The 26710-nt window shown below is 40.8% G+C and overlaps 1 protein-coding gene across 2 annotated transcripts in view; it reads left to right on the top strand.

The window, feature by feature from the left end:
• EEA1 (early endosome antigen 1) overlaps positions 1–26710 on the top strand; it is a 253947-nt gene that overhangs the window by 190559 nt on the left and 36678 nt on the right. The window lies entirely within an intron of this gene.

Below are 26710 nucleotides of genomic sequence, written 5' to 3' on the forward strand. Positions count from 1 at the left end.
GCAATCTCATTTGCAAAAATCCTATGCAATGGCACTTGACGTCTTCAACCCATCTTATGTCAATATGTAAATGTTCGTCAGGAACTAATAAAGTCTAGGAAAATTACTCCTGACTACTAATGGGACTTGGTGACAGAGGCCAGGAGTTTTGTAGCATAGAAACCTGTATTTAGCAAATGTTTCCTGTTCAGTCTTGGGAACCATGATCAGTCATACTTTTTCTAAAGATCCACACATCATCCAAACAAAACTATAAAATACCTATCTGACGTCAAGTAGTCTGCAAGATGCATAGTATTGGCTTTTTAATTTCCTTTCACCATCTGACAAAATAAATGATGGAAATGTTTATTGCAAATATAGGAGAGAGAACATCTTTGTCAATATTACTGTAAATTCAGGAGCCATTCCTGCAATTTCCACCCAGCACTTGATCCGCATCTTTACTCTCTTTCCCTACACATTGCATGTCTTTGCTGAATATTCATTGTTCAAACAATAGAACAAAGAGACATGAACTAAGTCAGGTTTTGGTGACACTGAACACATCCCTTTTGCTGTGCTTTCCTATAGTTCCTTCTGAAGTTTTCAATAGCTTCTCAATAGTTTTCAGCAGTTCTTTCTGAAGGACATATGTATTGCTCTTGGCATCTGCAGAATATAGACATTTTAAGGACTGTTTCCAGGTGGAAGGCTCTCACTTGTGTGAGAATAACTCATGTTTGTGGGTAACATATCATTTAGATATCATAAGATAATGGCCTTGCACACAAAAACCAGGTCTCTTTTCATTTGCTTTACAAATTAATTGCAATAATTTTGCCGCTGTATAGAAAAAGAGCTCACTATGTTTTCCAGATACTGTATTGATGTGTTAAGCAGGTAAATATTCCTATCAATTTGAGTAGGATCTTATCTTTAAAAGATACATAGCTGCCAGATGAGTCATAAATAAATCTTGTGGGTATCCTGGAAAGTTTATACTTGTACTGTTTTCATAATGTTTTTCTCAGAAATGTTTTATCCCAGACTAATGAGACTACCTTCTTCCTGGCTTAAAAGGGACTTTAAAAAAATGTGTTTTATACTCCACTCCATGTGTGAATTGAGCCTTTATATGAGAAATCTCACTAGCATATAGAACTCCCTGTTGACTACACAGCTGTCAGCAGCCAGTAGAGAATTTTATTTGAGTTTTCTCCTAATTTTGCTTCCACTGTGTTTTCATGGTAACTGAGCTAAGCCAAATGCATTTGAAAAAAACAGCAGGATGAATAGGTCATATTCAGAATATGTTGTTTGAATTTTCAATCAAACTGATTTGTGTTATCTATAAATTTGGTATCCATTAAAGAAAAAAATCACATCAAACCAAAAGTTTTTGCTCTCTGTCTACTGAGTTAAGTTCAAAGCTGTTCTCCACTTGATACAGCACAGGAACTGGAGCAGAGGACTTTCATTTAATGAGAGCCCCAAGCACTGTTAAATGTAATGCTTTTCTTATTCTTAGGATCAGTAAACATTTAATGTATCCATTCCAAGGACAGGGACTCTGGAAGGGAAAAGGAAGAACCACATGTGTCGTGGCTTGATTCTTAGGAGAGTATCTCAGTAGTAAAAAATATAGTTTCAAATCCTTTCTGTTGTGGTTGTCTTGGATGTCCTAGGACATCTGTGAGCAGCAGAAATGAGCACCTGCCTTGACTATTACGATGCTCCATTGCTTAGAGGATTAGCAGACATCTGCAGACGTAGATATTGGGGTCTAAATGTCAGACCATACTTTCAGAGACCTATCTCATTACATTTGGAATAATCCATTTTGATGGAGACCAGGCTCATTAGTTAAGCCAAGTTCTCAGCTGCCTTGTGTCATTGATACACAGGATAGGTGGACTTTACTATTGAATATGGCTGAAACTGCAAATACTGCCTGTGCATAACAGCATGGCAGGAGGAAATGTAAAATACAGCACAGACTCTCTGATGTATGGCTGGAGTGGTTTCTGCATTTATCATGTTCCTTCCTCTTTGCTGAAGAAGAAAACTGCTGAACTTGCATCTTTTATTTGTGCTGGACAAATCAGACTAGTACTTTGCATCATAAACCCGACGTTTGCCATCATTGAACCTAACTGAATGCTAAAGAATGTTTATCTACCCTCCCTAAAACAAACTTAGGTCTTTTTCATCATTTTTCTTCCTCTGTACTGAGCAAGAATTTACATGTTTTAAAAAATTCTCCTGGACAGTTAAATTGTTTTTGTCTATATGTATATTAGAAATACTTTACAATATGGTATATTCTGTTGTCAAGCCATACATACTTCTAAAGTAATGATAATATGCCAAGATAAACACTGTGATATAAGACTTGAAATATGGTTGTTAGGCAGCTACACACAGAACTGCCTGTTTGTATTGCTCTAGAAAAAGAATAAAAATGGGAAACAAAGTGTTAATGATTTTTGGTTGTGTTCAGAAATCAGGTGTTAAATTAGTAGGATAATTGTGTGTGAATTCGTGAACTAAACTCCTTGAAGATTGTGAAGCAGATTGTTTAAATAGTTCAGCAACTTACATTAAAAGAAGCAATAGAAGTAAAGCTTCTGATAATAAATTGTTAGCAAGTTTTCCATTTTACACTGTAAGAAATTAGTTGAATTAGATTTTCTTTTTATTATTAAAAGCCATCATGTTGGCATTTATATAGGAGTTTTTGTTAAAGTGCTCTAAGATACATTTCAAACACCCCTTACAAAATATGCAGAAATATTTGTTTTGTCCTGCTTCTTCCTAATTTCTAAAATTGGTACAGCTTTTCTTACAAGTAGCATTCTACTGCTGAGAGGGTTTTGTCTTGTTATTTTCTGCCCATTTTTCTCACCTACTGAGTAATGAACTCATGTGTAGAAGTTGGGAAATTAATCTCCTGGAGCTGGAACTATTTGCTTTAGAATAAATTTCTGGAGTTTATTTGTGAGGAAGCAAACCAAGAAAACAAACAAAAAATTAGCTCTGTTCCACACTGTATACAGTGCCAAGCTGAGCTTGACAGGGTGCTGAGCCATCTCATATATAGTATTACCTAAAAAGGTTGGACCAGATGATCCTTGAGGTCCCTTCCAGCCTGGCATTCTGTGATTCTATGATTCTGTGATTCTATGATTCACTCTATCCACATCATGCTATTGTGTCCTTTTCAGATCACATTCACCACTTCAAAGTATTATATATATATTTTTTAATGGTTAATTTCAAGTTCTGATTGCTAGTCTCTGCACAGATTTTGAATCATTATATCATTTTATGTCATTTCCCTTTCTGCTCTTGGCTGTGTCCTTCCTGGGTCTCCTTGCTGTTTCCTGGTGATGGTGTAAATAATGGTCCTGTTACTCCTGTGCTTGAAAGAAATAACACTTTTGGCCAAAATTTCAGAGGCTTGTCTGAAGGCAAACATGCCCCTGTCTGATGGGCAAATGCATACATTCCTACACTTTCTGCAGCATTCACAGTGGAGTCTATTTAGTTCAGTCTTTTATTTTTAAACTAAAGACATGTATGTTCAAGCAATGGTGCTTTTCTGAAGTGTTATTTGCAATCTCTGGAGCAGCTTCTCACACTTCCCTGGGGTGGTGTGCATGCTGCTCTGGCTGAGGTGCAACCATGCAGCCTGGCTTGGCCATGACACTTTCTATTGTTATGTCACATCTGCCAACAATGAGACGGATCTTCCAGCAGGTAAGCAATAAGAGGCATCTGCCTGTGCACGCCTCTGTGTAAGCTGTCTGGTTTATAACTAATGGCTGGCAAACTGATTCCAGGTCAATAGTAAAAGGCTATCATGAACATACTTTTCTTTCTTGTTCTCACACCTCAGGGCAGTCAACACCAAGATCAGTACTGGTTTCCCTGAGGACACTCTCAACACAGAGCTGGGAAGTATTGCCAGTACTGAGGAGGAGTGGATCATCACCACTGGTTGTCTAGCTGGTGTCATTCACATCCCTATTACTTCAACATAGGAGCGACATAACTTTTGTCATTGTAGATACAATGCCAGAGCAAATAAGCCAGTTTCAAGATTTTTGCTGGCCTTACTCTGCTTGCTGCTCTTCCTTTGCATGATCTCTTTATTCTTTGTTGGTCTGTGCTCGATGTTTTAAGTGGGTGTGATACAGGAGCTAAAGCAGCAGTTCGACCAGGAAGTCCCAGGGCTTGTTCTTTTATTTAATCTATGACTCAGTACACTGGAGATTAAGATTGAGGAAGGCAACTGGGAGACTTTTAAAACCTGTTTCCTCCTCTGTCCCTCATGGCTATTGGCATGCTGTCATTCCCCTCTTGTTGATTGTACTAGACTTTTTCATAGGACCTGTTGCTCTAGGACCAGGCATAATGGTTTTAAACTGAAAAAGAGTAGAGTTAGACCAGATGTAAGGAATAATTTTTCAACAATGAGGGTGGTGAAACACTAGCACAGATTGCCCAGAGAAGTGGTAGATGCCCAATCCCTGGAAACATCCCAGATCAGGTTAGACAGGGCTCTGAACAACCTGATCTAGTTGAAGCTGTCCCAGCTCACTGCTGAGGGGTTGGACTAGGTGGTCTTTAAAGGTCCTTTCCAACCCAAACCATTCCATGATTCTGTGATTCTAGGATTCTACAATTTTGGGTTCTGAACCACGCTGTGAGTGGGCCATGCCCAGTCATGGAGGGACAGAATAGCTCAGACTGGAAGGAAAGACCTGGAATGGGATCAGTCTGGAAAGACAATTTTTTTTTTTCCTGGGACAGGGATATTGGCTTCTGGATTTTTAGCTCTGTCCCCACCAACATCTTTCCAGTTGCTCTAGAGTAGCAACTCATACACTGTCAGGGACATGGTCATGTGCAAGAAGGTGCTACTGCACAAAATGTGTCTCCTCTGCTGGGTGCTGCAAGGCTCTGTGCAGTGAATAACCTGTGCCAGAGCAAATGCTGGTAAGAAATCAAGATGAGCAGCTTTAGGAGGCTGGCAACAAGGAGTAGAAAGTGTATGCTAGAGAGTGGAAGAACACATCAGTTATACTGACATACATTCAGAGTTGTTGGGGGAAATAGAGCTGGAGTCATCATTTGGGTTTCTGGAGATAGGAAGTCAAAGGATGGAGGTGGGGAACTGAGGAAATTGAAGATGAAAAGTTACATGGCTGTGAATCAGGGAGTGCCAAAGATATTTTCTGGAATAAAATGGCTTAGTTTTAGGTCTTCTTGCTGCCTGCATCATCTGAGTTCCTGTGAAGAGGACCATTGGTAAAAAGGCCACAGTTGAGTTATGGAACCTATAATGCATTGCATTTCATTTCTGAAAGATTTCACACCTTCACCATCACTGGAAAGATGTGGGCTGTGATGACCCCTCATTTCAGCCAGGTAAAAGCAGATCAGTGTTGCAGAAATCTCCTTTTGAATGTACAGCAAATAATTTATATTCAGAAGAAAATGGAGAAGGTCATATCTATGTACTGTGAACAGAGATTGTTTTTTTCTCCTCCAGAAATAGTCCAGCACATAGCAGAGGTCAGTGAGTTGCAGTGGGAAGGAAAAAAAGCCAACACCAAAACAAAAACCACAGACCCTAAATCCGCTTCTCTCTAATCTTTAAAAAAATGCTATATTTTTAGTAGTCAAGATGGGGATGTAGACAGCTAATGGAAGGTACCGAGGCTGGAATAACACAGAACAAGAAAATCATTGCTACTAAATAAGATATTTTTTCTGGGATACTACTGAGTATCTATTGGGCAACTATAATGTTGGAACACTAGTGTGACATGCCTTCTTGTGCCCCCTGGAACCTCAAAGGCATAAAGTTTGGAGATTCTTCCATTGTCTACTCATGCTGTTGTTTCTTCTATAAGCATTTGCTGCCAGATGCCAGATGGGGCTGAAAAGAATAGGGAGATCAAGTTTCTAACTTTGACAGATATCCCATTAAAAACAGACTGCTAACAAACTGTCATTTTCTTCTGCTGTTTAATCAACAATGCATCTAATTACTCTCTCTACAGACAGGTCTTTTAATTATTTTACTTCAGATAAATTAAGTACACTGGACTTTCATTTTTCTAGCTCTATTAGTAAAATAACAGAAACATCAATCCAACTTTGTCTACCTTTTCCCAGTTTGAAGTTCAGGCGGTTTCGATTAGTCTTGAATCCACCACACTAGTTCTGAGTACTAAGTGGGAAGCTGCCAGTTTTGGTTTCTTCTGCTGGCCTGGCTGCTTTTCTAGAAAGGATTGCCACTAATTTTAGAGGCAATTCGCAGAATAAGCCAACCCTATAATATAAATAGAGATGGAAAGAATGGAGACTACAGCCTTCATATTTCTTTTGGTTCTTGGTAGCTGTGGAGCCTTCTTACTCATTCTGATAGTTTCTTAGAGCATTCAAGGAATTACTGTTGTAAAATGTGTTTGTGTGGCATGTACAGCAACATTCACTACACTTCATGTTGAGATATTGGGAGGCAGTTTGGGGTTGTGTTTTGGTTTTTTTTTCAGAAACAGGAAATCAAGCTCAAGTGGGACTGATTACAAACACTGACCAATTTTATCCTGACTCTAAGTTTGCCTTGACCTTTCCTGACTAATGCAAAATGAGGCTAGCTACGTGGAGAGTCTTTTTTTCAGTGTTTATACTGTAAGAGTCATGCTGACTCAAACAGAACAAGGCTTGTGCTCTCTCAGTGAGCCACATAATAGATCCTTTGAGAGGAGCCGTGGAGGTGGTGTGGAAGGTCATTGACTCTCAGCCTCCACACATGTAAAGAGAATGCAGACGAAGGGTGGTGTGAAGTCAAAAACACCTGATCAAAAGACACAAGAGGGCAGCTCAAAAACAGGAAGCAGCAGCAAGGTTCTGGGACTTCCTCGGAAAGCCATAGGTATACAGACAAACAAACACATGCTCCACCTAGCAAAGTTCTCCCCCCCCCCCCCCTCCTCCTGCTCCCCTCTCCCGTCCTCTCCCTTACCCTCCCCTCCCCTTATGAGAACTGTGGGAGATTCTGGGTCATCTATCTGGGTGAATTATTTTGTTGTCACATCTATGATGGTGTCTAAGATCAAGAGATAACAAGTGTTTTGAGCCGTGTCCTAGCTGTCTCTGGGTGGTCAGTTGAGGGAAAGAAACATGATACCAAAGTTAGGCACCTACTGTATGTGGTCTGCTTGCCTACAAGTCACAACTACCTTTTCCAATGTGACAGAGCTGTCTGCTCCAGACAGCAGGGGTTGTACTTACTCATCTCTTGCTCCACTCTTGACATCGCAGTAGGCAGGATAACTCAGTTAGCCATCAAAGTGAGATTTGTTTCACCCAACATTAGTCATCTGAAAAATGGGAGATCAGTGTAAGCAGGTCATCCAGGCTCCTGCTCTACTCCAACCACCTTGATTCATAACAGGCCCCCTTAGGTCTTGGGGTGGATGAGTCAGCCCACCCTCTCTGTCTCCCCGTGGTGAGCAGAGGGAGCTGAGATAGCGGGTTTTCACAAGTTGTCTCAAATCCTGTGAGGTTGTTAGGCAAAGTGAAGGTAGCTCTGCTCCACTTTGTCCTTCTCTGGTGACCCTCAGTTTCTGTGTGTGTACTGTTCCCTGTGCCTTCAAACTCCACACTTTGAAGGAGAGCTGATGCTGTGACAGAGGACAATGCCTTCAACAAGGCTGTGCTTCTGTAACAGATGCAAAGCCAGTAGGACTATTCGTATGCTTTAAGTTACATGTATAGTGCAGTGGGTATGTGATTTGTTAGTGTTAATCTGCATCTGCTTCTTTTTATTGCTGCTTGGGGGCATATTTGTACGAAGAATGGCCATTTCAGCAAAGCCTACATGCTCCCTAAATGCAGATCTGAAGTCCTGCCAAGCATCTGTGGATGAGAAGAAGTCAGTATTGTGAATAGCATGTCCTTTCCTCTCATTGTCATTTGTATTAAATTAGTGATATTACTGTAGTGCCTAGAGGCTGCAAATTAGGTTTAGGGCCTCATTCTGCTGGATCCTGTACAGGCAAATCAGATGACACTGGCTCTGCCGTAGGGCACCCACAGTTTTTCAAATCTGCCACTGAAATGTGCTTACAAGACCCATTTGATTTGGAGGGAAGGCATAGGAAAAAGGACTGTCAAGGCAGATTTCATTTACTATTTGTAGCACAATGGGGAGCAAGTGACAACCTTGCACTGGTCAGAGCCAACCAGAGCAAGCAAAAGGTCTAGGCAAACTGCTGGCTGCCTACCTCTAGCACTGTGTGTACCTGGCAAAGAATAAACTTTCACACTGTCAGGTTGGGAGCACCTGCAAGTCCAGAAGCCAGTGCTGTATCCTCCATGGGGTGAGCATCACCCCAGCACTCCCACAAACAGGTCTTCTGCCATGGCCTGCCTGCCCTATGCTGGAACCTGCTCTCTGACCAAACAGAAAGGGACATGCTCCTGTTTACACTGCTGAGATAAAGATTAGACACTGAATCTGTTTAAGCCAAAGGGATAATGTTAAATGGCACAACATATTTTTAAAGCAGCAAATTAAATAGTGTACTTATTCCACAGCAGTACTCTTACTTTTGCTGCCACCAGTTTATTTTTGAAGCAAAGGTCTTGGTAGGACTCAAAAGAAGATTAAAAAATTGTTGCACTTTAAAATACTGGAAATGCAGTGCTCAATGATAATTCTCTCTTATTCCATTTATCACAAATTTTCCATTTGTAGTCATGCAGTATTTCCTTTTTCCCCCCCTTCAGCATGCAGTGTAGTGTAATGGATGATGTCTGTTATACAATGCATTGTTTATCACAGACCACATAGGAGTCAATAAGCTAAAAATCTGCTTTTTCTTATAGTAATTTCTGATAATGCTCTGCAAGGCCAACAAAATTTTTCCTTTCCTAAGATGTCTTCACCCTCTCCTGGCTTTTTGTGTGTGGGTACTTTGCTTTGTTTTTCCTTTGCATACTCAACAGACTAGGACTGTTACTGATTCTGACATTGATACTGACCAAGAATAGTATTCACTCCAAGTTCTGCCTGGAAATAAAATACTTCTATATTGAAAAGATAATGTGGGTCTCGCAAACAAATGTAGACAAGAGAGGACAGATAACATTTTAGACCAACCGCTAAGCATCCCTTTGATGTGCCAAGCATTTCTAGCTGGAAGTGGATTTCCATCTCAGCTCTGCGAGGAGCAGAGCTAGGAGACTGAGCAGCACGGAGTGAGTGCCAGGCTGGCACAAGTATTAGGTGTCGCCTTTTCCCTGCTCTGTGAACCTGCAATGATCCCTGTGAAATGGAAACCAAAGATTTCAGCCCTCCTGGTGTAAGCAGCGAGCTTGAACTCTCTCTGAACTTGCTGTGTGTTGAAGTCTGGAATAGCTGAAAAGGAAAGAATGAAGGAATTGATAAAGTATAGCTTCATGTTCTGTTTAATGGTGCCTGCATTGCCATGCTGGCACAGCCAGATCTGAATGCTGTTGCAGCATAAAAGGGAAGCATTACATTTGAGATTTGGGTTTTTCCTGAGGCTGCTCTGATTAAAGCTGTTGCTACCTTGCTAGTGCTACAGGCCAGATAGATGGACATGTTGTAAAATCAAACAAAGCACTTTCAATAAATAAGGCTAGCACAAATCCTGATTCCTGAAGTTTGTTGTTGTTTTTTTTTCCTATCAAGTTCTGACAGGAGCTGTGAAAAGAAGGAGTCTGATAGATGCCTGTGTTTGCTCCCACTGCAGACAAATGGCTCTTCTGATAATGTTATCTATGGGGCTGACCTTAAACTGCCAAATTCACTCAATTTAACATATCTGCTGGGTTAAAAATCAGTCTGAACACGATCGCGGGATGTGCCAGGTGCCTGGGACAGTCTCTTGACATCAGTCCGAGGGGAAGGCTTCATGTCCTGAATGTGTGTGGGAAGAACAACAGTGTTTGTCCACATCATGCCCACTGGCAGCACCATGGGGAAACTGCTAGTCTCTCCGAGGCAGAGAAAAACCTAGGTCCTTTGAACTCCAGTAAGTAAATTACCCTTTCAGAGATTCCTTCTCAAATTAGACTTCAGCTTTTCTCTCTCCTTGTCCTGGCCTCGTTAGAGTATATTCCTTGTTGGCAATAGTGGTGCAGAGCTGGAACCCAATGGTGACTCCTGCTCTCTTTCTGCTGTGAAGCGTTTATATACATTACAGTGATGTTTCTCAGGATAAAAAAGGCAAACAAAGAAAAGACTGTGTATGTTTTAAGAAGGCAAATCAAGAAAGGATAAACATTTTTAACCACTATTTTTTTGATAGGTGCATAAATATTTATAATTAAAACCTGCATCTCTGGACCATTCACATGATTAAATAATTAGGTGTAACTGCAATATAGCAGCACATACAAGAACTTGTTCTGTGAAAGATTCTGTGCCTTTCACTCTCAATTCAACTTAACTTGCACTGAATGCTTCTCCCTCCTGGAAAGGAAGCTGACAGTCTCTCTGGATCAGGAGTGCTCTGTTCATTTTACAGGGTATACATGTCCTGCTTAGCCATGCCCTGCCTCAAAATTCATAGACTAGTCAGAAAGGAATATTCATAAGTAAGTGGTAACTAACTGACATGTTTAAAATTGATCATATAACTTCAATGAAAATTAAATTTAACTACATAAAATTAATTATTAAATTAATTTAATTTAATTAAAGACTGCACAGCAACCCTCTTTAAATCAGAATTTTGTTTCCCATTGCTTTTATTTTTTTTGCCTTCTCATCTGTGAAAGTTTCTTTCAGATGCATAGCTTTTTGATAGGGAGATCTGCAGCTGTGAATACACTGGCTTGTTTTTGGATACTAACAGAATGAAAGACACTAAAGAAAAGTAATTCTCCATTTTTTCTGTTATATTTCAGATTGAAATCCTGGCATGAAAATCCTCGGCTGTAATGACCCTCTAGATCTAGACTGTCCTTGCCTCCTCTTAGCCGTATAAAAGTTGTTTGGGCTTAATTAGCCATCATGTTACACCATGCCCCAGTGGGCAATTCATCCAGCCTCTTTCAGAAAGCTAGGTTGAGAGGCAGTTATGCACCTATATTTTTTATGACAAACCCAATCCTAGTTTAGGAACAGTGGGAGTGCAAGGGCTATGGCCATGCCCTGCACTGCCTGTCAGCCTGGAAGGTGCCAGGAGGAGAGGGTCTGAGTTTGATCTGACTGCAACAGGACAGCCTCTGTTGCAAAGGAATCTCCAGCTTTCCTCTTGGGTACAGTTTTATGACATCTCTGTGTTGCCAAACCAAATTAGAGGCCAGGATCTATAGATGGAAAATGTAACTGTACAAATGCAGCAAAGAAAAGAAAACAGCTCCGGATGAGAACTAAAGACAAGGTTGTAAGGATTATGATCACAGTGCAATAGGCGTGTTACGAGTTTGTTATTGTTATGCATCTTGGAGGTTTTATCAAATGCTGATACATCACATTGTTAGAGCAGATCTCAGATATTATATGGGTCAAATGAGCATTGCACATTCAGTAAAATTGGCCTGATCCACATACCAGTAAAAAAAATAGAGAAAAAAAATCCTTATTGACTTCTGTGGAAGCCAAATCTTTCAAAAAAGAAGAGGAGGTGTAAACAGACAGGCTTCTCCAATTACTCCTGTAATTATGGCATGGGCATTCAGAACCTGATGAACGCAGTGAAGTCAACAGGGCTTTCACAATTGACTGTGACGATGAGTGGCTGGGATTCTTGCTCTAGTCTTCCCCAACGCATGGTAACTACTGCCATGGGAAACCACTTTGTTTTGCTGAATTTCAGCCCCCTGCTGTTAAACAGTAGTTTAAAATACCACCAAGTATGGCAATACTTGGCAATGGCAGAGCTTCAGTGAGATTAAGGGGAGTGGTTAAACATTTGACTGATAGAAAACATGATAACATCTTTCTAGTGTAACCTTCTTCCCAGCAATGTACCAAACTGAATGTTGTTGGCATATGACCAGTTCAAAAGGCATCTCACCCCACCACCTTTTGCCACTCTCTGTGATGAATAATGCAACCCAAAAATGGTGGGGTGACAAAGGGGGAGGGAGAAGTGAGTGAGAGGAGAATGGTCTCTGAATCAATTCCTGCTTTTAAAGGGCATGTCTGAGAACTTTTACTTTGGGAATTTTTCATTTTTCTGACTGATTATTCATTTTCCTCTATCTGGCCCCAAACCCCTCCCCTCAAAAAAAAAAAAAAAAAAAAAAAAAAAAAAAAAAAAAAAAAAAAAGGCATTGTAAGGATCTCTGGGATCTCTTACTGGACTCCACAGCATTTGCCCCTGCCTCCCCCAGATGGAGAACCCAACAGCTGTCTTCATAAATACTGTCACTCAGGATTTGAATAGTTTTACATAATCTGAACTGGAGTGGGGGATCCAAGCTTTTTGGTGGTCAAGTGGCAGGTGGGGAATTTAAGCTTTTATAATAGGGCCACAATTGCTGCTCCCACAGGGATTTTCTTTTACTGTCTATTGATTTATTATAAAGTCCAAAGCAAAGACCCCAGGATTAAAGTAGGGGTGGGAGGTGATCTATTTTGAAGGCCAGAGGGGTAAAAATGTGAAGGAAATCTGGATCTATCCTGCTGCGGCCACACAGCCCCAGGTGAATGGCCTGTGTGCCCTATTTGTCACCCCTGTTCTGAGAAGAAGTGTTTAAACTACTGGGTCACCAGTTGACATCAGAAAAGGAGAAGCTGCTTTTTTGGTTATAGGATTTTGGTTTAATTCTCTTTTTATCTTTTGATATAGAAATACTTACCTAGGTCCTTGTGTTTTCTCATCTCTGATGGTAGTCTATGCCTTTGCAGTTACTGTGTCACCTGAGGCCTGACTTTTCCAAGACAGGACAGATGCTCTCTGCTGGTGTGAACTTTTGGGGCTCCCCTGAGGTCCCATAGACCTACACTTACTTATGTCAGCTGAGGGCCTGGCACAACCTGAAGGCAATGACTGAGATAAATCACAATTTAGGAGTTTTATATCTAAGAGAACATCAAAGGAAGCATGGAGTACATCGTCTTATAATTATACCGGGACAGTGTAGCACAGTTTTTTCTGAATAATAGCTCACTGGTAGATATGAAAAGTATGCCAGCCTTAAGCAAATACATTAAACTAAATAGGGCTGGGTTTAAAGAGAATAATACACGTTCTCTTGCTTACGCTTAGCTGACCATCCCTGCTGTTTGCTTTTGCTGTGACATCAGCCTTCAGGTGGGGGCATGTTTACACGTTAAAGCTAATGAAGCTTGATTACAACAGTACCTGCCCTTCAGCCTCTTTCTTCCTCAGCAGCGCTGGTTCCAGCCAGACCGCGCCTGAGCTCTGCCTGCTCCACCTCCCCGACGCCAACGCTGGGGTGATGAACTGCTTGTACACAAAGCAAACTTTCATTCACTGGGAACAGGTGCAAAGTGTCCTTTTCTGTGAACAGCTGGGAAAGCAGTAACCCTTCCCCTACTGGCACTTATTTCGCTGAAGGCTCGTGCTGTGGGAAGGACAGAGTCGGAAGATTTCAAGCAATGGTTTCTATGTCTGCCTGCTTGCCATGGAAAAACTTTGACTTGTATAGTTGATCAGCTTTTTAGTCTGTCTTTGTCTTCAGTCTGCACAGAGCTGCTTCACAATAAAAATCAATTTTAGATGCCTTGCTACTTATAGCTGTAATTTTCTGAAGCTTACCCTTGCCTTGCAAAAGAGCTGTGTGTATATTCTGGTATCTGCTGCTGGGATCCGGTCAATAGCTCTCAATGCGGGGGGTCTTTCTGTAGCTAATCATACAACTCGTTCAGCCACGACCTTCGTTAGGCTCTGGAGGTCAGCAGAGGGTAGCATCCTTTCTTTTCTTGCCCTAATGGCAAGAGAAACTAGTAACAAAATCCTCACTTCTGTCAAGCATGTAACTATGTACTTAAAACTTAGTATAGTAGTAGTTCCAGTGAATTCAGAGTCATAGGCTGGCCTTCATCAAAGGAACCAAAGAAGAAAGTCACTCAAGATCACATGTGCCTCAGTGGCGAGTGTAGTTTAGGAATGGTATTACCATTACAATTCAAGGCAGACATCTATGTTTCTTCAATAACAAACTTTTTCTTACATTACATTCAGTACAGGAGCATTTTATTGTTATATCAGATTATTTGCATTCCAGAAAATTGCAGACCATATCTTTTTATTTCCAGAAATAGGAAACGAGGAAAAATATGCCAAGGTAATGCTAAGCACATAAAAAACTACTCCAGAGGGACAAATTAAATAATTTAGTAGCAGAGCAGTCAGTAAATTACTGGTTTTGAAAAAACATAGTCTTTTGTGGGTAACCATCTGTAATAATTTTGCTTGATAGTTATGAAATAGCTATCTGTATTCAGCAAGAATTTCATGGCATCTTGAAAATCTAAAGGATCCTCTAAGTTAGTGGAAAGGACTTACTGAAAGCCAGAATAAGTGCCAATCAATCAGGTATATGACAGAAATTTAAAATTAATAGAGTCTAGTAGACTAAGAGAATTACTGACTACTCTCATTGCTGTAGAATCTTTTCTTACAAAATACTCTGCCTAGAACATAACAGGAAGACAGATAAATGTGTCAGCATAATATCTCACATCAGACTGGGAAATCATTGACATCAAAAAGATGGTTATTACAACTTGGTGTATTTTTGAGGGTATATCAGAGTCAGATGTAAACGATGGTGATTTGGGGGACAGCATTTGCAATATTGATCTATTTTGATCATTCTTGGGTAGCATGAGGAGCCTATAAATTTTTGCTGCAAAAAGACAATGTTTCAAATGCCCATTGTTTTTGTTAGGTCAGGGCTGTCTCAAACAAAGTGATTCTGAGAACACGGGGAATTTTACATGAGTTCAGATGAACTAATTACTGCATGTTCTGTCTTGGTGCTCTGTTGAAACATACCTTCTATACTTCACACTAGCTAACATGGATTAAATCCTGCCTTTGGGTTAGATGAGTGTTTCCTTCATCTTTTCCTCACCCTTCCCACTCAGCAGCAACCACTGCCCTTCACCGTTTCTAACAGGCTGGTAGCAGGAAGAATTTCATGGTTTGTGCTGGGTTGTCACAGTTACAGGAGGAGGAATGCAGCTGTGTTTGCTGCATGGGCAAATTGTCCATTGCTCCCTGGGATGAAGAAGTCAGTTGTATGGAAGAGCCCTGTGGACCATTGTTCAGAGTCTTATCTGCAAGCTGGACCACATCTACTTCCAGATGGGCATATGGAATGGGAGGACTGAAGCCTTTTGTCTCCCAGCCCAACACCACAAAACCAGAGAGATTTTCAGTGAGATTAAAAGACAGTAAATCCAAAGGACACACTTTTTTCAAAATATGTAAGTAAATACTGGCTGACAGAGGGTGTCACAGAGGAGTTAAGCAAGAATTAAGAGAAAAATACATTAGGAGCAAATTTTTCCAGAATTATGATAATTATCAGGAAAAAAAAAGTTAATATTAAATTTAACACTGTAAGAGTCAGTCAGCTTCTGATTAGTGGAAATGAAGGTGATACTGGGGATGTGCACTTCTGTGTTGACCTGCCTTGGTTCTGTCTCTCTCTGTGTGTCCTCTTTGCTCTTGCCACCACTAAGGCTGACAGTGGTGTTCACATTGCAGAGTCTGTCCATGAAGCTAATGTATTCTGAACCTTCTTAATTGTCTCAAAATATTCTTGTAGCATTATTTGATATGTATGACAGACCACTGGTGATCCTTTCCATGATGTTATTGTTCCAACCAAGGTCTGAGAAAAGCTCTGATTGAATTCAATGGAGACAAGTATCCAGTCCTTACCAGGCAAGCTTCAGTCTTGGAAAGAAATGAACTTGTGTTGGACATAGTGTGAGTGCATCCCTGAGCTTCCTCTGCACTGCTAGCACAAAAAAGGTCTAAGAAGGAAACTGTCAGAGATCACGGAAAGTTACCTTGAGAACAGTCTATTTCAGAGGAAAACACACTGCTCAATAAAATAAATGCAGCATATCACTTAAGACATAACAGGTACTCAGCTATCAAAATAACCTTCTGGTGGGTGTGTAAGCACCATTCCAGAAGGGGTGCTTTGGCTGCAAGGCAGAAAGTGGTGAAGGAGACATCACAGGGAAATGATCCTCTGTTAGTATAAACCAGCCCTTCTTTGTATCCTGGTGCTTTTCAGGAATGGCCACTGCAAAACCCATGCATTTCTCTGTCTCAGTTGGCTACCAAATGTCGTCTGTGCTTGGAGTGGCTGCAGGATGAGTGCTTCATCTCACATGCCGTACATCCAAGAAAAGTACTCTGGGCACTAGAAGCAAGGAAGGAAAGCTGAGGCTTTCAATGGCTCTCTGTTGTCTGTCTTGGAAATATAAGGGCCCCAAACCCCTGCTGTCTCTCTTGGAAATATAAAGGGCCCTAACTCCCTGCTGTTAGATCACCAGCCATAAGATGTTAAACAATGAGGCAATATATCAAAAAAATAAAGAAAAGGTTGTATTAGAAGAAATTCTGTAAAGGTGATCTCAAAGTCTAGGATTTTTTGGCAAGAGACCAACCCCACATTAGTTGTGCAAAAACTTTAGTGTGTCTTAGTGAGACAACTGGCCAGCTTACAGAACTGCAACACCATCATCCCTCCAGAGGCTCTAACCCCCCCTACCTCTTGCAGAGGAGCAAGGTGGAACCAAGCACAACTTGGTGGAATGCAATTCTCCTGAGAGCTCTATGTGTGCATTCAGATCCAGGGAACCGCTGATTGACCTTGAAAGTTTTTCTTTCACATGGAAACAAAATCCGTTTTTCATTTGGACTCCTGCTTTCTAAGAGGCAGATTGCGTGTGAAATTTCAGCTATTTCAATGGGTATGAGCAAAGCAGGGAAACCTCAGGGACCTGCAAAGAATTCTACAATATGTGCTCTTGAAAATGTATTTAATGGTCATTAATCTATTATTATCCAGCAATAGCAAAATGTATAACCTGTGAAACATCAGTGCTGTTTTTGTTTTTCAAAGCTATCAAAAACTTGATAATGCATCATCCCTCGATGAAAATGTATCTGATAAAATAAACTCCAAGGAAGCTGTAGGAAAGAGAAAATGAAGAACTTAACTAGTGGGAGACAAATCACAAGGTAGCACAATTCCTGTGAACTTCTTATTGTATCTCAACAGGACAATGAAATCCCAACCAATTAAAGTGTTGTGTGACAAAGTGTGGAAGGCAGGCACAGATTTCAGTGTCATGTTTCAGCTTATGATCTACATGCACAGATTAGAAAAAATATGATCAGTTTAAGGAAATACATAATTTGCTTAAAGTATTTTACCCTACTCTTAAAAAAATTTGGTAGTTACTCTTTTAAAGTAGTGTGATCTGAGTACCTCTTGGTGCCTTTGTGTGAAGAACAACACAGCACAAAGTCTCTTCCCTGCTGTGAAGGTTTCTGCTTTCTTCATGTTGATCTTCACTGAAGTAATAGAATCATAGAATCACTAAGGTTGGAAGGAACCTTAGAGATCATCAAGTTCCCACTCCCCTGCCATGAGCAGGGAACCCTACCACTAGATGGGTTTGCACAAAACCTTGTTCAACCTGGCTTAAAAGCCTCCAGGGATGGGGCATCAACAACCTCCTTGGGTAACCCATTCCAGTTCCTCACCACTCTTATAGTGAAGAATTTCTTCCCAATATCTAACCTAAATCTACCCTCTCTCCGTTTAAAACCATTACCCCTTGTCCTATCACTATCTTCTCTGATGAAAAGCCCCTCCCCAACTTTCCTGTAGCCCCTTCAAGGCCTCGATAAAGTCTCCCTGGAGCCTTCTCTTCTCCAGGCTGAACAGCCCCAATTCTCTTAGCCTGTCTTCATAGATAGGCCTTTGATCGTCTTGGTGGCCCTTCTCTGGACCCTCTCCAACAGGTCCATATCTTTCTTGTGCTGAGGGTACCAGAACTGTACACAGTACTCCAGGTGGGGTCTCACCAGAGCAGAGCAGAGGGGCAGAATCACCTCCCTGGCCCTGCTGGCCATACTTCTTTTGACGCAGCCCAGGATGCAGTTGCTCTCTGGGCTCCAGCGCACACTGGCGGCTCATGTCGAGCTTCTCATGAACTACCACCCCCAAGTCCTTCTCCTCAGGACTGCTCTCTAGCCATTCTCCCCCCCAGCCTGTACTTGTGCCTGGGGTTGTGCTGACCCAGGTGCAGGACCTTGCACTTGGCCTTGTTGAACTTCATGAGGATGGCACTAGCCCACCTCTCCAGCCTGTCTAGGTCCCTCTGGATGGCATCCCTTCCCTCTTGGGTGTCAACCACACCACACAGCTTGGTATGATCAGCAAACTTGCTGAGAATACACTCAATCTCACTGTCCATGTTTCCAACAAAGACGTTAAACAGCACTGGTCCCAATACTGACCCGAGAGATGTCACTCATCACCTGCCTCCATTTGGACATTGAGCCATTGACCACAACTCTATGGGTGCAGCCATCCAGCCAATCTCTTATCCACCAAGTGGTCCATCTGTCAAATCCATGCCTTGTCAGTTTGGAGACCAGGATGCCATGTGGGACAGAGTCAAATGACATCAGTTGCTCTTATCCACCATCCAGCATCTCTGTAGCCTTGTTGTAGAAGGCCACCAGATTGGTCAGGCATGACTTGCCCTTAGTGAAGCCATATTGGCTGTCACCAATCACCTCCTTTTTCCATGTGCCTTAGCAGACTTTCCAGGAAGATCTGCTCCATGATCTTGCCAGGCAGTGAGGTGAGACTGACCAGCCTGTAGTTCCCTTTACTTTTTCCCCTTTTTAAAAACAGGGGCTATGTTCCCTTTTTTTCCAATCAGAGGGAACCTCACCAGACTACCATGACCTCTCAAATATGATGGACAGAAGCTTAGCAATTGCATCTGCCAGCACCCTCGGGACCCGTGGGTGAATCCCATCAAGTCAAAGGGAAGACACAAATAAAAATAGGAAATGTGATTCTAAAGTTAATAAACACAATGACTAGAGCAACTGGTACAGAACTAGCACTTGCAACTAACCTTAGCTATTTTCTAGTTGACTTCTTTTTGAGTTATTTTGGATTCTGTTGCTACTGTCTGACTGAGCCATACTGAGTAGTGCAAGAGAATCACTCAAAAAGCCAAGATAAAGCTAACTGTTTACTGTTCTGAGGTAGATTGGTAAAGATAAGTTATCACAGCTATCTTGCAGAAAAGCAGTGAAGATTTTGCTAGGTTAGACTCCTGGAGATGAGCAGGGTCCTGAAGTTTTCAGAACTCTTCCTGGTTTGCTTTTGAATTGAGAAGCACCGAATACATGTAGAATGGTAGAATCATAGAAAGGTTTGGGTTGGAAGAGGCCTTAAAGATCAGCTAGTTCCAACAGCCCTGCATGGACAGGGACACCTTCCACTAGATCAGGTTGCTCAATGTCCTGTCTAACCTGGCCTTTAACACTTTCATGAAGATAACAATCCTCTGCATAACCTGCTTCAGTGTCTTACTACCCTCACACTAAAGAATTTCTTCTTAATGTCTAAACTAAATCCACCGTCTTCCAGTTTAAAGTCATTACCCCTCGTCCTATCACTACATGCCCTTATTTGAAGGGCATTATTATTTATATAACCAGACTTATACTGTCTGGTTTAGTCTTAAAACGTGGATAATTATGTATTTCTCTCTCAATCTTCTCCCTTGGTTCCAGGAGGGGAGAAGGAAAATGTGAATTTAGTGAGATTAGGGAATACAAGTTTGCCATGAGGACCGCCTGCAGCAGCACATGCTCCCGGCCGTGCAATTGGGAAACATCTGTTCCTCTGCTGCTCTGACCCAGTATTTGCTGTAGATGCAAGTTAGCTTTGTGCCAGGGAGAAAGAAAAGGAGTAATATCATTCTGCAGTGTCATCGGAGCTTCTTACTGGTGAAGCCTAAAACTAAGATTATATTTGGTCAGTTAAGTGTAGTTTGTCATATATTGAGGATTTTTTTTCCAATAAAACTGAAATAGAATGTAGGAGTAACCCTTAACTCAAGTATTACTAATGTGCAAAAGGCATGTGTCTGTCGAGGTTAGCTGGCATACTGAGATGAGCTGGCACAACAATACTATGACCTAAAAAAGTCCCCATCCCTAAACCATCATTACGAAGTGAAAACCATATAGATGTAATGTTTTCTGGCAGAAGCATCTTTGTACTAGCAGAGCCTCCAACACAGGAGGAGATGGTTTGGTTAGATGAGCAGAGCAGCTGATTTTGCCCTCATAAGCTGCATCACTGCTATGGCTTTACAGAGATACCTCTAAAGATAAAGCTAAACTGGCATAAGCTCCATAGTGCAGATCTGCTGACCAAGAGCAGTCCATTTTGAAATGAAAAATGAAGATGCCTACACGTGTAAAACTAAAAATATATCAAATCTGCTGGCTTAGCAAGCTCATAATGAAAGCTAGAGGGGAAATCTAAGCACTGCAGCTCTTGGCTTGGCTATAAAAGCAAAGACAGTAAGGCAGCCAGAAGGTTAGGAGCCCTGGCATCATGTAGGAGCCAAGATCAATGAGGATGACAGGCAGACCTCCAAGCCTTGGTGTGAGTTGCTTTTCAAGGTTGACAGGCTTCCTGCACCAACAGGGGAAGCCTTCAGGAAGGATTGAGATCCCAGGGCTTTTTCACCATTGGAAGTGGTACAGAAGTCTGGAAAGCTGCAGATGACATCCTTCTAGGGGTCCTAGGATTCCTGAGGCAGTCCTATCATGAGGCTCACAGGCACTCAATGGCCTGTGTAGTGTTATCATGGTTGCAAAGCCAACAGCTTTGAGCAACACCTTTTGTTTTGGGTGGATTGGCATTTTCTCATGAAATAATTTCACCATAAAATTTCCAGTCACCTCTGTGATCTTCGGAGGGTACCTTGCCTTGCCTCAAATGGTCTTTCATCTGTTTAAACTTGCACAAGTAAATGTGGGTAAAACTACACCCTGGAAATGACGACACCAGTTCCAAGGGGAAGAGAGTTAACAAGTAAGAGGGCATAAACCTAACTGTAATAGTTTCTCATACATGTATGGTTTGTGGTCAGGGGACTGAAGCATTCCAAAACTAGACTGACTGCAATCTACTCTATCATTTTTCTAGTGTATTTACACCTTCCCTAGTCACTCACACTCTGTCTCCACATTTCACCGCTTTGTGTCAGCCACCGCAGACTCCTGCTCCTAAGAGTCTTTCTGTCTGAGTCCCTCTGTGCTGTCTCCGATTTGAAGCAAGTGTATTGACAACAATAATAGTTCATCTCTCTAAAAAGTTGCTTGCGTTGCAGTAGTGATTTGGAAAGCCCCATATTTCCTTGGTTGCTGCAAGTCAACTTTCACAGTGATCCTGTGGGCAGATTGCTTATGTTGTGTCGCGCATGATTCACAGATGGGAATTTTCTATCAGATGTATAAGAGTGATGCAAAATCAGGAGTTTTACTCTCCTCTCATACACTAAATGGCCAAATATGAGAAATGCATTCCTTTTACAGGAATTACCACATTGAACTTACTCGTTTTGTGTTGAAAATAAAATGAGAAATGTATTAAGGAATTTTTGGGCATGTAGTTGTTGAAAAGAAGGGAAGTAGCCTTGCTAAATATTAACTTCTGAAACACTGACCCGTCCAAAAAGGAACAGATTCTTACCTTCTAAATACATTAACAGGAATTAAAATATCAGAATTTTGAAAGAAAAACCTGGACAAAAGGTTTTTGTACAAAATATTTATGAGGATTACTGGAAAGTTGCTAGAAAGCAAGCAGGCAAGCAACACTTCAAGGACTAGTTTATTATTATCATTAAGATAATGATGACGGAATATGGAGTTAGTAGTGCTAAATTTAACTTTACTGATTTTAAAATATTTAAATCTTCCCTCTTGTTATATGAGAAATTATATGCTTAAGAAATGTATGCTGTTTGTGTTGCAACTGCTTATTTCCATGTCTTGTTGAGTTTTGTGTAGAATTTAAATTTGAATTTATTAATTTAAAAATAAATATTTGAATGCAGTTAAAGAATTATTGGAATATTGTTCAGTCTAAATTACTAAGTTACATAGACTCCCAACATTAGCTCCATTTTAGTATTACTTTTATTTGGGAAGATAAATTTGGAAAACATTCAGTAGGAAATGCCTGTACATGCATATACATGTGTGTGTGTCATAACATATACATGCCTTTATACATGTCATATGCATGTTCAAACTGTAACACCAACAAAAACAGAATTCCCAGTGGATATGGCTGGAATCCTGTTTTGTGTAATGAGCAGCTATTGCATTTTAAGTTCAGACAGTGGCTTCTCAGCCCTAGAGACTCTTTTCCACTGATCGTCTACCTAGCCATCACGCACACACACACACATAAATATATATATACACATATATACATGTATATACACACAAATACACGTATTTATGCATATATATACACATACACATATATACATGTATATACACACAAATACACATATTTATGCATATATATACACATACACATATACACACACACATATATAAAGCAACTTCCTTTTTTTTACCTTTAAAGGTCTGCACAAATACAAGCTTTCACAACTCTTCACTCCTGTGAAGTTGATAGGTACACTAGCTGAAGTCTATAACAAAACCAATACATAAGGTTGCCTGCATATTTCTGTTCTTTATGGCTTTTTAGATGTCTTCAAGGGTTGTGAAATTTTGGGGCTGAAATCTACTGCGTTTCTGGATTAACTAGGTGATGTAACAATCGCACAGGATGCTCACAGAAAAAACTGATTTCTCATGAAAATCTGTGTATAACTGAAAGCTGTTAAATTCCAAGGAAGGAAAATATTTGGGTGTTGCTTTTTGATAGATCTATACGGAAGGCCTTTACAAGGACTGTTTTGTCTAAGCATGAAACAAGCCTTTGCAATAGTGAGATATGAGTCTTCCTGGGAAGAATGTTTGTCTGTTTGGGACTTTGATGACTTGGTAAAATGCTGGCTGATGCCATGTGGGGAAGCATCTTGCATTAGCAGAGAATGACAGGAAGATAATCTAGTAAGTCTTTTAGACACTGTATTCTGGGCTCTCCCCTTCCTCCCATACAAACAGAGAGGAAATTAAATAAAGAAAGGTGATACTGAAAATATGAGGATGTATTCCTCTGTGACACTCCCATTGCTTCCTAATATGATCTCAGCAGGAAGTTCTGGCCTTTCTAGTGAGATTATTGATAAAAAGTGGAGGTGCTAAAAAAAAACAAAAAAAGAAACAAACCATGACATTTGAAGAAAGAAATACATTTCAGTAGAAGTATGGAGTAGAATGAGTGACTGGATAAAGGTTCTAGTTGTTTCTTTTTTTTTAATCAAGCCTCCTCAGCTCATGTTGAAATTATGTGAATTTCTAACATAGCTATACGAAAATGAATACATATAAGAAATGAAATATGATGAGTATTGTTCAAACATGGCTAGGCACACAGCTGAACTGAATTTCACTACTAATCTTTGACAAATTTCTAGTGTGTTATTTCATAGAATGGTTTGGGTTGGAAGGGACCTTGAAGATCATTTAGTTCCAGTCCCCCTGCATGGGCAGGGACACCTCTCACTAGACCAGGTTTCTCAAAAACCCATCCAACCTGCCCTTGAACACTTCCAGTGATGAGGCATCCACAACTTTCCCAGTAAACCTGTTCCAGTATCTCACCACCCTTATAATAATAAAAAAAACCCAAACAACAAACAACCCTCTTTCTTACATTGAATCTAAATCTACTCTCTTTCAGTTTGAAACTGTTGCCCCTTGTCATGTCACTACAAGCCTTGGCAATCAGTTTCTCCATCTTTCTTACAAATATTTGTATATTGAAAGGCTACAATAAGTTTTATCTGGATCCTTCTCTTTAGGCTGAACAACCCCAGCTGTCTCAGCCTTTCTTCATTGGAGAGGTGTTCCAGCCCTCTGATCATCTTTATGGCCATCGTCTGGACTTGCTCCAACAGGTCCATGTCTTTCTTGTACTGGAGACCCCAGAGCCGGATGCAATGCTCCAGGTGGGATCTCATGAGAGCAGAGTAGAGGGGGAGAACCACTTCCCTCAACCTGCTTACTATGTGCTTTTTCATACAGCCCAAGGCCTTTGCTTTCTGGGCTGCAAACACACATCACCAGCTCATCTCCAATATTTCATCCACCATTATCCCCAAGTCTTTTTCCACAGGGCTACTCTCAGTTCCTGCATCCTTCAACCTGTGTTGATACTGGGGTACTTCTGGATGGCATCCCTTCTCCCTGTTGCATCAATTGCACCACTCAGCTTGGTGTCATCCGCAAACTTGTTGAAAGTGCACTCAGTCCCACTGCCTCTGTTGTTGATGAAGACATTAAATTGTACTGGTTCCAGTACAGACCCTTGACAGACAATAGATGTTGCTACAGAGTGTGATTAATATGGATAGATTTTTGTCACTGATATACATTTTATTTCATCACTTCATATTATTAACTGGTCTCTCTTACTTTCCTTTTAGGGTAACCTGGTTCTCATTTCACCTCAAAAAGTGCAGTGAACACCAGAGCACTCAGCTGTGGAGCTGACAACTCTGATTATGAAGTTGATAGACAGATAGATACATTTAGCTTATACCTATCCAGGGAAATAGTTGCATGGCTGTATCCCATGTTACAGTGATGAGACTCATACTGTGCATAAGGAATTGAATGAGGCATTTTTTATTATTTGAATAGCCTTGCAAGCTTTCTCATGGTGAAATTCAATCAGATGGAAATTTCATATCCTCTCTCTCTCATGTCACAAACAAGCTTGAAAAGAAAAAAAATAAAATTGTCTAATTTTTGCTGATCCACTGCAGTCATGTTCTTAGGCGGTAATTTAAAAAGCTCTGAGCTGGTTTTATAACTTGAAGAGGCCTCAGTAAAACAAATATTGGATGGAAGAGCTTTGGAGGGAGCGAGACAGAAATCTGTGTATTGTTTTTTTTTTTCTGTCAGGTAGTTATTAACTGACAACTGCAAATACGATCAAAGCAGAATCTTCCTTCGTGTTGAAAGCACCACTTAGTCCACTTTTACTGACTGTATTTTCATATTACCTTACTTTTGGTGCATGAAAATTTTCTTGTTGATGGAAACTGACATGAAATAGGAACAGAGAAATAATAATTTTCCTTACGCTGCTTCTGCTTTTCCTGCAGTAGGCATACATGGAAGGGGAAAGAGACTGCATTTAAATAAAACCAGTTCTTATATGGTACAAGCATGAATCCTACCATTTAATCTAAAATAAATAATTGAGTATCCCATTCTGTTTTGCAGCTTGAACAAAACTGCTGAAGAAAAGATCCCTTTTTGCTGCAGTTGCAGTATTTTTTAAAAGGATGTAACCTTCCAAGCGCCCACAGACACTTCAGTGTACCAACATCTCCCCTTTCCCTGCCCCAACTCTTGTGTGCTTTTGAATGGCTGCATAGCAGACTATGCTGGTAACCTTGGGCAGGAATATTTTTGCTAGGAGAGGCAAATCCTCAGGAATGAACAAATGCCAGCTAATTCCATGTGGCTGAGCCTGATATGGCTATGAAAAAAACTCACACATTTAAAGAAAAAAGTCAAACTGTTCTCATTTATACAAGAGTGACTCTTCTAAGTACCAATCTCTACTAGTATCAGGGACAAAGAAGTCTGTCCCAGCATAGTCAGAAAGATCAGCTGTCTCTTAAGATTAACAGCTCTAATTTGTGCTTGGTCTTTGGGGCTTTTTTTTTTCTTTCTGGTACTGGGATGCTGAGAAGTCTAGTAGCAATAGAATAGCTGCCCTGTGGTTGGTCTCAACATAACTTAGCAACTAATGAAGGCCTTTAAAGTTCACTACAGCCCTCAGTCTGTTACTACAGGAAGAAATGTGAGACACTAGAAAGTGTATTTGCCTGGAAGCGGGACAGTATTGTGTGAGCAACTGCACTCTCACATACTTTATTCCTTCATTCTTTCTTCCTGTGTTTACCTGTTCCCTCAGACCAATAGGCTGACCCAAGGGTAGTTGCCTGTCTAATAACTTATTCAGCAGTCTTCTAAAAAGAAAGCTATTCATGAGTCATTTCACAATCCCCTAGCCCTTTACACAGATAGCATGAAAGTTCAATCATGTATGCAAACTGTTTTATTTCCAGGAAGGTAATTGGTATATCCCCTTTTGAGGAAATGCTAGAAGACTAGACTGGATATTACCAGGCAGCACTTGCTCTGAAGAGTGGTGCACCCCCTGCAGCAGATGCCACCCAGACCTGCTGCAATAACATTGACTTATCACCACATCATGCTTGGAAGTGCACAGCTTTGTGATAAGGAGTTATGTTTACCTTGCCAGTGTCCACTGTTTCTAGATAATTTCAGGCCTGTTGGTGACCCTTTTACCACCCAATCTCACAAGTATGCTTTTTTGCTTCATCCACTTATCAATAAAGCAAACCAATAATTTTTTTTCTCCATTTCCAACCTTCTGATTAATTGTTGGTAAAGCTTCTCAGTGATTGCAGAAAATGAAGCAAAGCTGCTGTGTACAGATT

This window comes from Apus apus, chromosome 1 (genome assembly GCF_020740795.1).
Source record: "Apus apus isolate bApuApu2 chromosome 1, bApuApu2.pri.cur, whole genome shotgun sequence".
Taxonomy (NCBI): domain Eukaryota; kingdom Metazoa; phylum Chordata; class Aves; order Apodiformes; family Apodidae; genus Apus; species Apus apus.